Here is a 13,006-nt window from a genome sequence, read left to right as displayed (position 1 = left end):
TAAAAGGTTATGCTAAAAGTAAAAATGTAAGTACAGTATTTCTCAGGTATATCCTTACCCCGCCCCCATCTTCCTCCCTAGGAAATTGAACAGAATGGTAGTTTGCCCATTTATTCTCTTCCTGCTAGATCTCAAATTAGAGTACTGGATTTAAATCATGGTTTTGTTCCTTACTGTCTGACCTTGAGCAAACTCCTTAAAATTTGTTAGTCTCATCATTGTAAAATGAGAGGGTTGGATTAAATGATCTCTATAAAGTCCTTTCTAGCTTTTAATCCAATAATAATACTTCCAGCCCTATATCCATGATTATATAAGCATAAACCAATCAACATTTTATTATTTTTAAAATTATTTTTATTGACATTTTACATCATTTTATTTTCCAATGTATCATTACAATTCACCTACATAATAGCTATACATTATAACAGTCATTTAAAAAGAGAGGGGAGAAAAATCAGCTCAGCAAAACTAATTGGCATCTTTCAAGTCCTGTTTTATATGCATTGTTTCATACTCATGGTCCTCTATCATTTCCTTTCTGTAAAGAAAAGAGGGAGGTTCAACAAGCATTGTGTTAGATGCTGTTGATAAAAGTACAGAATGCAACAACCCCTACTTGAAGGATCTTACATTCTAAAGGGTACAGCAGAGTGTGACAAGAAGTTATTCTCAGGTGGCTAGGTGGTGTAGTGGATAAAGCACTGGCCCTGGAGTCAGGAGTACCTGGGTTCAAATCCGGTCTCAGACACTTAATAATTACCTAGCTGTGTGGTCTTGGGCAAGCCAATTAACCCTGTTTGCCTTACAAAAACCTAAAAAGAAAAAAGTTCTTTTTGTTCAGTCATTTCAGTCGGGTCTGACTCTTGGTCACCCCATTTGGGGTTTTTTTTGGCAAAGATGCCAGAGTGGTTTGCCATTTCCTTCTCCAGAAGCACCTATGTAAATAAAAAGTGATTTGTCTAAAAATGTGAAATACAAAGTAATTTGGGAGGAAAGGTAATAGTAAGGAAGAAAGACATCATGGAAAAGATATTTGAATTGCATCTTAAAGGGAAACAGAGACTGACAAATTTTAAGGGCTTTGCTCAAGGTCAGACACTAAGTAACAAAACCATGATTTAAACCCAGTACTCTAAGGGGAAAAGGGAAGAAGGGAAGATATTTTAGACATGAAGGAAGACTGGATAAAAGGAACAAAGATAAGAGATAATGGGTCCTGTATGCAAGTAATGGGTCCTTTATGCAGAACAGAGAGATACAGCTTGACTGGATTGCCAAGTATGGGAGAGTAAGTCCTGTCCAAAGAGGCTAAATTGTCTATGGCTAAGATGACAAGGGGCAGTTAGGTGGTGCCATAGTGCACAGAGTACCAAGCCTGGAGTCAGAAAAGCTCATCTTACCAAATTCAAATCCTATCCCAGATACTTACTAGCTGTGTGACCCTGGGCAAGTCCCTTAACCCAGTTTGTCTGTTTCTTCATCTGTAAAGTGAGTTGGAGAAGGAAACCACTCGAGCATCTTTGCCAAGAAAACCCCAAATATGGCCATGAAAAGTCACAAAGATGTGGAAGAATTACACGGGTGGTGCAATGGATGGAGTCAGGAAGACTTGGGTTCAAATCTTTTCTTAGATATTTTATTAGTTGTATGACTTGAGTTTTCTAGCCTCGGTTTCTTCATCTGAAAATTAGGGAGAACTGTAAGTCCTACCTCCCATGATTGTTATGAGGATCAAATGAAATAATAACTGTATAACTCTTTGCAAACTTAAAAGAAATACAAATGCTTTAATCATTATTTTATTCCTAAGGTAATCTGATCCTTGCAAACCCATGGGGGTGGGGGTGGGGAGAGAGATAGCATTATATTAGTGTTAGATATTATTAGTCCCATTTTTTTCAGATGGAGAAACTGCAACTCAATATGGCTAAGTAACTTGTCCAAAGTCACACAATTAATAAGTAGTGGAATCATGACCTAAACCAAAGTTTAAGTGAGTCTATTTTTTTTTTTGGTATCATACTTTCTCATGTTGAAACAGAACACAGAAACTAGGGGATAGTCTAAGCCCCACATCTTTGATATTCAGTTGCTTTAAATCATCAAAACTTAAATTGGGCAAAGTTTAAGACATCAAAAGTGCTAATGCAGCATATTACTGATAACAACTGGATCACATGAATATATTATGAAAGAGAGGGGTAACAACATTCTTCATTTGCTAATTTACCCAGATCCCCTTATCCTTTGTAAATCTACTTCCTTTTAACTTTTTGAAAGCTTGGATTGAGAAGGAACAGCAGAAAGAATGTTGGATATGGAATCAGAAGATTTTGGTTCAAACTCAAGCTCTACCACCTAACTACCTTTGTAATCATGGGAAAGGTTTCTTCAGCACTGTGCCTCAGTTTACAGGTTGGTCACCTGAATAACCAGGTGTGAGTAGTGAGTTAAGTAGTATGAATTCTAAGGTTTCTTCCAGTCCTTAGCCTATAATACTTTGATCCATAGTTCAATCTCCTTGAGTTTCCTGTTGTTCCTTATTTACTTAGATAATTATAGTAAATATGACTTAAATGAGTCATTTGTTATTATTGAATCATTTTTCAGTCATTTCCAACTCTTTATGACCCCATTTGAGGTTTTCATAGCAAAGACACCAGATCAGCTTATCTTTTTTTTTCCACCTCATTTTACAGATAAGGAAATTGAGGTAAACAGAATTAAGTGATTTGCCCAGGGTCACATGGCTAGTAAATGTTTGTTTCTAGATTTGAATTCAGGAAGATGAGTCTTCTTGATGACAGGTTGAGTGATCACCACCAGCTTCACAGAAAAACAAAATCTCAGATTTGGAATACATTCAGAAGTCAACTAGTTCAATTAGTACCAGAACAAGAACCTTTTCAACAAATCCAGTAAGTAATATTGAAGAGAAACTGTAATGTAGCAGACTCTGATTCAGAAGACCTAGATTCAGACTTTGCCTCTGATGCTTACTACCTGCATGACCTTGTGCATGTCACTTAATTTCACTAGGCCCCAGTTTCCTCACCTATAAAATGAAGAGGTTGAGACTACATGACCTCTAAAAATCATTCCAACGTGAGATCTGTTATCTTGTGAATCTGAAGGGAACCTATTCTACATTTGTTGGTTTGGTTTTTTAATTAAATTTTATCATTTTGTTTTCTTTTTTTTCTTGAATTTGATAGTGTTTGTTGGGGGGGTTTTGGACATCCCCCCTTATTTATTTATTTTTCATTTAAAAATCAGAAAACTTCTCTATCTGGAAGTGGATAGCACTTTTCATCATGAGTTCTCCAGAATTGTTTCAAGATCACTGTTTCAATTACAGTAGCTAAGTCTTTCATTTGGTTATTATTTCTTTCCATGATTTTCTGAAACCATCCTCCTCATCATTTCTTACAGCACAATAGTACTCCATTATAATCATATTCTACAATTTGTTCAACCTTTTCTCAATTAATAGGCATGCTCTTCTAATTCTTTGCCACCACAAAAAGATCTGCTATAAATATTTTTGTACCTATCAGTACTTTTCCCTTTTTTTCATCTCTTTGTAGTGCAGAATTAATAGAGATATTTCAGGGTCAAAGGGCATGCAGTTTTATAGCACTTTGGGCAAAATTCCAACTTGCTCTACAGAATGGTTGGACCAGTTCACAACTTTATCAATAGATCATTAGGGTACCTATTTTCCCTCATGTGAGCATCTGCAGGATGCTCAGGAACTATATATACCCAGGAACTATAATCAGGACTCCTATTTCTCTGTTCAGTTCTTTACTCTGCCATTTTTGCTCCATCCCTTAACCCTTCTAATTCTCTTTTTCATATTTTGCTTTCATCACTCCCATTTCTTTTCCCAATTTTTCTTCTATCACTCATCTCTTTCTTTAAGTCTTCCAGGAATTCTTGGTGGGGTTATATCCAATAAGCATTTCCAGTTTGAGGCTCTGGATGTCGCTCTTTTTATGTTGTTGTCACTGAGTTTGTTTTGATCTTCCTTGCCACCAATAGTAGATTTCTATGGTCAAGTTCTTTTTTGGTTTGCTTATTTTCCCAACATATTTCTTCTCTTTGAATTTTATGTTAAAGTTGGACTCTGTTCACCTGAGCATGGAGAAGCACTGTCCCAACCTTCAGGATTTTTCTTGTTTCTATTTTCAGAATTTGTTCTGGGGGTTTAGAGGTTTGTGGTTCTAAGGTGGTGTAATTCAGGGAAAAGTGTGTTTACTATTCTCCTGGTTTCACTCTGGTACTTACCCAGGAAAAGTCCCTAGTATTCCTCTTAGCCCTGGAACTTTGATCGGATCCCCTGCTTTTGGCAACTATAAGTGTTAGTGTTCCTTACTGCCTTGGAACTACAACCCAGATCTGAGTATGGGTAATATAATTGTCAATCAGTACCAAATGCACCCAGGACCAGCAAAGGTTTCCTGAAATCTCTTTTTTCTTTTTTTTGCAAGGCAATAGGGTTAAGTGACTTGCCCAAGGTCACACAGCTAAGTAAGTATTAAGTGTCTGAGGCTGATTTGAATGCAGGTCCTCCTGATTCCAGGGTCATTGATCTATCCACTGTACCTCCTAGCTGTCCCTTGAAATCTCTTCAATCAATTGTCCTACTTCCTTGCTGTCTCTAGGCTGAAAGCTCCCAAAGATACTTCTACCACTATCACAGATGCCTCCAAGGCCTGTTGTTTTTCTGTGGACTCTTTGACTGGCTCCCACCCTAATATCATAGACCCCTTCTGACAACCTCCTAACTTGTCTTAGACTGGAAAAAATGTGCCATCAGCTATTGTTGGCTCTGTGACTCCAAAATTCTACTTGAGGCATCATTTTAAAGTTATTTGGAGACAAATGTTGGAAGAGATCATCTGGGTTGCTGCCTCTACTATGGACAAATTTTATTATTTCAATTATCTACCCTCTCTCTTTCTCTGACCTCTCTCCACCCACCTTCCATCAACATGATTGGAAATAGAAAAAGAAAAACAAGGCTCCTGTGACAAATACATATAGCTAAATAAAACAAATTTCCATGGGGGCCATATCAAGGAATGTGTGCTTCATTCTATATATCTAGTCCATCTCCTCTGTATAAGAAAGACAGCATTCTAAATCATAGGTTCTCTAGAATCATAATTGATCACTAAATTGATTAGAGTTCTTTAGTCTTTCAAAACTGCTCACTATTACAATGTTGCTATTCTATACTTTATTCAATTGGGTTTTTTTCACTTTACTCAGCAACATTACAAAGTTGGGTTCAAATAATGCCTGCTCCCCAGCATTTTTTAAATTATATAAGCTTTTATTTGTACTCCTACTTATATAAGTTCCTCCCATTTATCCCCTTTATCTTCCTTCCTTTCCATCTCCATTTCGTTTCTTCTTTTAGAATTATCAGAACACAGCAAAAATCACTCCTTAGGCCCTCCATCTTCTTGGAATCCCTCTGTGACTACTGCTGACAGTATGGTTATCAGGAGAATATTATATCCTTTCCCATTCTGCCTTCTATATTAGAATGTAAATAATCAATCAATAAAGATATATTAAGTGCCTATTTTGTGCCAAACATTATACTAAGTGCTAGGGATATGCCCCCCCAAAAAAGACGAGACATTCCCTGCCCTCAAGGAGCTTATGATCTAAAGGAAGAAATAACATGTAAACAAATATATACAAACAAGGGAAATAAGATGTAAACAAATAAATACAAAGCATCTTCAGGGAAAATGACAGAGTAGGTTAGAAAACTTTCATCTCTTCAGATTTCCTCTACCAAAAAAGACATCCCCTAAGAGGTAACATAGAGCAGTGAAAATAAGTTAAGGTAAAGCAGTTGTTCTCCTAAGATAACTTGAGAAGATGGACCCCTGCCCCATCTCCCAAGGAAAGACCTGACCTCCAGTTTAGAGGTTCAGCCAGAGTGAACAGAAAACACCTCCAGGCTGAATAAAGAAACAACAAGCCCAGGTGCAGCTGGGTTGGGAGGCAGGCAGCCTCAGCCTTAAAAATGTTCATCTCCCAGACAATGTGTGTGTGTGTGTGTGGGGGGGCAGGTCTGACAGCTGAACCAGAGAAAAGTGAAGGACCTTCCCTCTCCTGTCAAGAGATGCTGACCATATTCAGCCAGGAATGAGCTGCCACTTCAGGAAGAAAGAACTAGCATATATCTAATAAGTGTAGTAGCAGAGTGGCAGGGACCGTGATGGCTGTTGGTATTTGCAAGAGAGCAGATTCCGTGGTTTTCCAGGACAGAGAGGACAGTTATAGTTCGTAGACACAGGGAGCAAGAGCATTTGCAGGACCAGTGAGACTGGGGGGCCATAGCTGTGGCTTAGGTCTTTTGATGGCCTAATTGATGGGCATCCCCTCAATTTCCAATTGCAGAGCCCAAGGTTGAACCTTGGGACAGACTTCAGAAAATATCAGGAAGAAAGACCTCAGGTTTGGGTTATCATTCCCCATACTTCGAGTAGAACTTGATTATACTAAAAAAAGCTGCTAAAAAAAAGTAAAACAAAAATAAAAATGAGTAAGCAAAGGAGAAAGAACCTACACATAGATCACTACTATGTGGACAGAGAAGATCTGGGTTAATATTCAGAAAAAAATAATTGTGCTAAAAATATCTCTCCTTTTTCTATGAGAAAAGTAAAATGGTTCCAAAAACAAAAAAAAACTTAAAAGAATTTAAAAAGAACTTTAAAAGAAAGTCAATCAGTGTGAGATTCTAGTGAAATAGATTCAAAGACTTAAGGAGGAAAATAATTTCTCGAAAATTAGAATTTAGAAGAGGGAAGCTAATGATGTTCTAAGATAACAAGAAATAATAAAATCAAAAAAATGAAAACTATAATAGAGAATTTGAAACATCTCATCAGAAAAACAACTGATCTGGAGAACAGATGGAAGAGATGGAAGAGAATGGAAGAGAATATGGAAGAGAAATAATATAAGAATCATCAGTCCACCTGAAAATTATGATTTTAAAAAAGTCTTAATACAATATTGTAAGAAATTATCAAGGAAAATTACCCTTAAATTCTAGAACAAGAAGGCAAAGAAGAAATAGAAAAAAAATCCCCTGACCACCACCTAAAGGATATTCCAAGAGGAAAACTTATAGGAATATCCTAGCCAAATTTCAAAGCTCCTAGGATAAGGAGAAAGTCTTGGAAACAATAAGAAAAAACAATTTAACCATCCTGGAGCTACAATAAGGATTACCCAAGACCTAGCAGCAACTATGCTGAAGGACCCATAGCTATTAGAATACTATATTTCACATAATAAAAGAGCTGGGGTTATGAACACGAATAACTTAACCAGAAAAATTAAGTATGATCCTGACTGAAAAGAAAAACTGGACATTTAATGAACTGAAAGTATTTCAGGTATTTGTGACAAGAACAAAATTTAAATGAAAAATACAGTATATAAGATTCAGGAGGAAAAATAAGGTAAACATTAAAAACCAATTATAAGGGACTCAATATGGTCAAATTGTTTACATATGTGAGAAAATATTATCAGTATTTTTATAACAATCATCATTATTTTTGTAGTTTGAAAGAAAGACTTTGGCTGACAATATGACCAGAAAGGACAATGATCAATGTTGGAAGGGTTGTGGGAAATCTGGGACACTAATGAATTGTTGGTGGATTTGTGAACTGATCCAACTTTTCTGAAGAGCAATTTGGAATTATGCCCAAAAGGCAATAAAAATGTGCATATCCTTTGTTCCAGAAATGCCACTACTGGGTCTATGCCCTGAAGAGATCATGGAAAAGGGTAAAAACATCACTTGTACAAAAATATTCATAGCAGCTCTGTTTGTGATGGCAAACAATTGGAAATTGAGGAGATGCTTATCAACTGGGGAATGGCTGAACAAATTGCGGTGTATATATGTGTGTGTGTGTGTATGTGATGGAACAGTACTGTTCCATAAGAATCATGAGGGATGGGAATTCAAAGAAACCTGGAAAGACTTGCATGAATTGATGCTGAGTGAGATGAGCAGAACCAGAATACTATACACCTTAACAACAACATGGGGTAATGATCAACCTTAATAGATATGCTCACTCCATCAGTGCAATGATCAGGGACTGTTTTAGTGGACAGAGAATATCATCTATACCCAGAGAAGGCACCATGGAGTTTAAACAAAGACCAAAGATTATTATCTTCAATTTTTAAAAAGTTGACTTATGTATTACGTAACTTTTCTACCCCTAATATTTTCTTTCTTCCGTAAGGATATGTTTTTCCCTTCAACACATTCAATTTTGATTTATGCATACTGTGGAAACAAATGTAAAGATTATATCCGATTGCTTTCTTTTGAGGGGAGGGAAGGAAGGGAAGGAAAAAAATTGTAAAATTCAAAACTTTGCAAAACATGATTCGTAGAAACTACTATTGTATATAATTGGAAAACAAATGAAATATTTATATAGTCTTTATAAAAAATAAAGACTGGCTGAGCTGATATGATGATTCTTAAAAAAAATCTGTAGGGAGAGATAAAAAAGAATAATTATTTTATATAAATGAGGCATAAAAGGAAAAACTGATACAGAAGAAGCTATTTGGGAGGAGAGTGAGTAATGCCAAAACCTTATTTTCATACAGAATGAATTAAAAAGAGAACTCTCTCTTTATACACACATACATATATACATATATATATGTATATATGTATGGAGGGATAGGAATTGGTTGAGAATAGTGAAGAAAACAGGAAGGAGAAAAATATACAAGTAATTACAGCTTAGAATGGAAATGGGATGAATTTACCCATATTAATAATGTGAATTCAACAATATATGTTGCTTTCAGGAAATGCTATGAAAATGAGAGATATGCACAAAGATAAACTAAAGGTCAGCGGTAGAATACATTTGTAAAAAAGACAGGGGAGGGCAGCTAGGTGGTGCAGTGGATAGAGCACCAGCCCTGGAGTCAGGAGTACCTGAGTTCAAATCCAGCCTCAGACACTTAATAATTACCTAGCTGTGTGGCCTTGGGCAAGTCACTTAACCCCATTTACCTTGCAAAAAACTAAAAAAAAAAACCAAAAAAGCCCCCCAAGGAACTTAATCATGATCTCAAACAAAATTAAGATTTAATCAAAAGAGAAAATAGGGAAATTATACTATATATCAGCAATATTATTCAATATTTAAAATAACTAGATACTATAAAATATCAGAGTATATCTGCCAAAACAGACAGGAATTATATGAAACATAAAACATAAAATATTTTTTATATAAATAAAGTCAAGATTTAAATATTTGAAGTGATTTTTTTTTGCTCATGGGTAGGTAAAATCAATATAATAAAAAACTAACAATTTTAAATTTTAATTAATTTTATTTTTAATATCATTCCAATTAAGTTACTAAAAAATGATGTTACTGAGTGGAGAAAAGAAACAACAGAGTTCATTTGGAAGAACACAAGTTCAAGAATGTCAATGAAACCAGGGTGGGGGGGGCTATAAAAGGAAGCAGATTCAGTAGTACTGTTGCAGGAAAATGTGTCTGGTTAAAGGTTTCAAGGATTTGAACAAACATGAAAGAATTCACTTAAAAGATTGACTCTGATCCAGAAAAATTATTTAGGGACAAAAAAAGATTTATTTAGGTATTGCTGTAGCTAGCAAAAGAAAGATCAGAAGAAACAATAACAAAAACAGCAATAGCAGCAGCCATGAGAGGATAAACAATAAGGAAAGATATAGGGTAGTTTGGGGCATGAAGGTCCCAAGAGCAGGCTAGCTTCCCAAAGGAAGAAGAGTGAACTAACAAAGGGGTAGGAAGATGCTGTAATTTAGGTATATGTTGATGAGGGCAATCACTATGACAAATATGTGAACTGAATTTGAGTGAGGGGGATACTGTGCTAAGTCACCAGCCTCACTTTCTCTTCCAGAGTCATCTGGGTCCAGTAGCCAGATATGAATCAGGATGACTGGAGATGGTCCTGGATGTGAGACAGTCAGGATTAAGTGACTTGGCCAAGGTCACACAGCTAGTTAAGTATCAAGAGTCTGAGACCAGATTCAAACTCTTATCCTCCTGACTCCCAGACCAGTGCTCTATCCACTGTGCCACCTACCAGCTGTCATGATTCATGCTTGGCCACTGGATCCAGATGACTGGAGGAGAAAATGAGGCTGGTAACTTAACACAGTAACTCAAATCCAATTTGTATGCGTGTCATGGCATCACCATGGTCTTTCAAGAACAAAGGACAACCATCATGCAATAAAGAAATGTATTGCCAAGGAAAGGAATACAGGACAAATAAGAAAAGAGGTCAAATATTGGAATAAAGAAGGATTATGGAAAACTTCCTGTAGAAAGTGTTTTAGTTGGGATTTAAAGGAAGATACGGAGGTCTATAGTCTTAGCGGAAGAGGAGAGTATTCCAGGTATTGGTGACAATTAAAGAAAATGCCTTGAGCTGTATCACTGGATCAAAGACTATATGGTGTGGAGTAAAAAGACTGGAAAAACAGAAGGGAGCTTTGAATGCCAAACAAAACATTTTTATATTTGCTCCTGGAGGCATTGGGAGACACTGGAGTTTACACTTAATTCTTATAAAGTCTTTTCTAATTGCTTGTTAGTATTTTTCTTTCCTTTTACTCCCATGTTTGTATTTCAAAGTTTCTAGTCATCTCTAATTCTTTTATTGGAAAGCTTGGAAATTTTGTATTTCATTAAAAATTCATTTTCCCTGTAAGATTATAAAGTTATCCCTGCCACATCTCAACTTTTCCTATTGAGATTTATTGGGTTTGTCAAGGTTGACAAAAAAAATTAAATGGGAACTTTGGGGTAGTTTCACAGAAACCACAGCAGACAACACAGAAAAAAGTTTAGAAACTCAGCAATGCATAATACGCACACACACACACACGTATATATGTATAGTTTTGTATAATATCAACAATCAATATTGTATAATTTAATTATGAATAATAATGTGAGCCATATGACCTATCATTCTCTAAATTCTTTAACAGCCAGTAAGTGTTTAGTTTTGGTCTCTGTTACTAGCTTATGTTAAATGAGATCCTTTAACTTCTCATAATACTATGAGTATATTTAGGCAAATGATAAAGATTGTGACATCAACATAATTTTTTTTTTAAATAAAGAAATACTGGGGCAGCTAGGTGGTGGATAGAACACTGGACCTGGAGTCAGAAGGGCCTGAGTTCAAATGTGACCTCAGACAATGATTGTCTAGCTGTGTGACCTTGGGCAAGTCACTCAACCCTGTCACCTTAAAAAAAAGTAAAGAAATAGCAGCACAGTTTGCTGTAGCAGAAAGACGACCTACTCGTGGTCTATTTTAAAACTGTCTTAAAAAGAGACTCATTTTTCAGCTAGGGGTTTTTGATCATTTTAAATATGGCTAAAGTGAGAAAAGAAAAATTTATTGCAAATCACTTATTGGATAGGTGCTATTCTAAAATCACTATCCAATGTATTTGGTTATACCATCCTTGAGCTTTTGGTCACAATTCAAGTTGATATGGCAACCTTTAATGAATTTACTTTCTATATTAAAACCCATATTCTTATGAAAATATTCAGATATTAATTTATTAATGCAAACTTCACCTTTCAAGTATAAATTGGGTTCAAATTGAATAATGTCAAGTATAAAGAATTGAGTTTTCTGTGAATATCAGCAGGAAGATTGGTCAACTAGGGTTGTGGATTTCCTGTCTGAGAGATCCCAAATTTCTTTTTCTAATAAGGGGCCTGATTATTTCTTTTTTTTTTTTGCAAGGCAAATGGGGTTAAGTGGCTTGCTCAAGGCCACACAGCTAGGTAATTATTAAGTGTCTGAGGCTGGATTTGAACTCAGGTACTCCTGACTCCAAGGTTGGTGCTCTATCTACTGTGCCACCTAGCTGCCCCCCCCAAAAATTTCTCCCCAGCCCGGCCTGATTATTTCTTAAGAATTGTGTGAAGATATCCTTTTTTCAGGAACCAATATCTTTCCAACTAACCTGAGCTGGAGGAGACCTGGATTGGATTGATTACATATACTGGTTCAATCGCCAAATGATCCAGTCTTTATTGGGATCATGGAGTATGATTTTTATTCTCTTTATTCTCCTGTACTGCTATTTTTTTTTCTAGTTCCTCTTCCTAGAATTTCTGGCTTTTCTCCTCATTGGCTCCTGTGGGTCCCTGTTAATTGACCTTCTTTAGTTTTGTTAGCTTAATCTCTTTCTCTCTTAGGTCCCCATGATCTGGTCATGTGGCTGGAATAATATGGCTCCAACTCCATGTGGCTAGACCTATGTTGACCTAAGATTTTCTTCTCTTCTCACCTGGACTCCCTGTCATTTCTTTCTCTCTTCTTTCCTTTAAATTTCTACTCTTTTCCCTTTTCTTTTATTAACTTGACTATTCCTTCCTAGCTTGTCTTGCTTGCTTTTCCCCCTACCAGACACAAACTCTACTTTTTCCTCTTTTCTCTCCCAAGTTTTTCTTTTCCCTTTTTAAATTGACTACATCTTCCCAATATGGTCTTAGCTTCACGTGGCTCCATCCCATGGTTGTTTTTTTTCCCTTTCCTCTTTTTTTCTCTCTCTCTTGTTTTTTAAAGGTTTTTGCAAGGCAAATGGGGTTAAGTGGTTTGCCCAAGGCCACACAGCTAGGTAATTATTAAGTGTCTGAGGCCGGATTTGAACTCAGATACTCCTGACTCCAGGGCCAGTGCTCTATCCACTGTGCCACCTAGCTACCCCCTTTTGTGAACTTTTAATAACTTGTGAACCTTCTGCAACTTGTAAATTAAAATCTAAGCTGTTCTTAACTCTGGGTCAGATTGCTGCCGCAAGGATCTGGGGTAACCAGATAAGCATAAGAATTTGGGGGCTACTGAAAAGGCAAATGAATTCATAAGCTCTCTCTGGATT

This window comes from Macrotis lagotis, chromosome 2 (assembly GCF_037893015.1).
Source record: "Macrotis lagotis isolate mMagLag1 chromosome 2, bilby.v1.9.chrom.fasta, whole genome shotgun sequence".
NCBI lineage: Eukaryota > Metazoa > Chordata > Mammalia > Peramelemorphia > Peramelidae > Macrotis > Macrotis lagotis.
The sequence above is the reverse complement of the archived record's forward strand: the minus strand, read 5'-3'. Positions refer to the sequence as shown.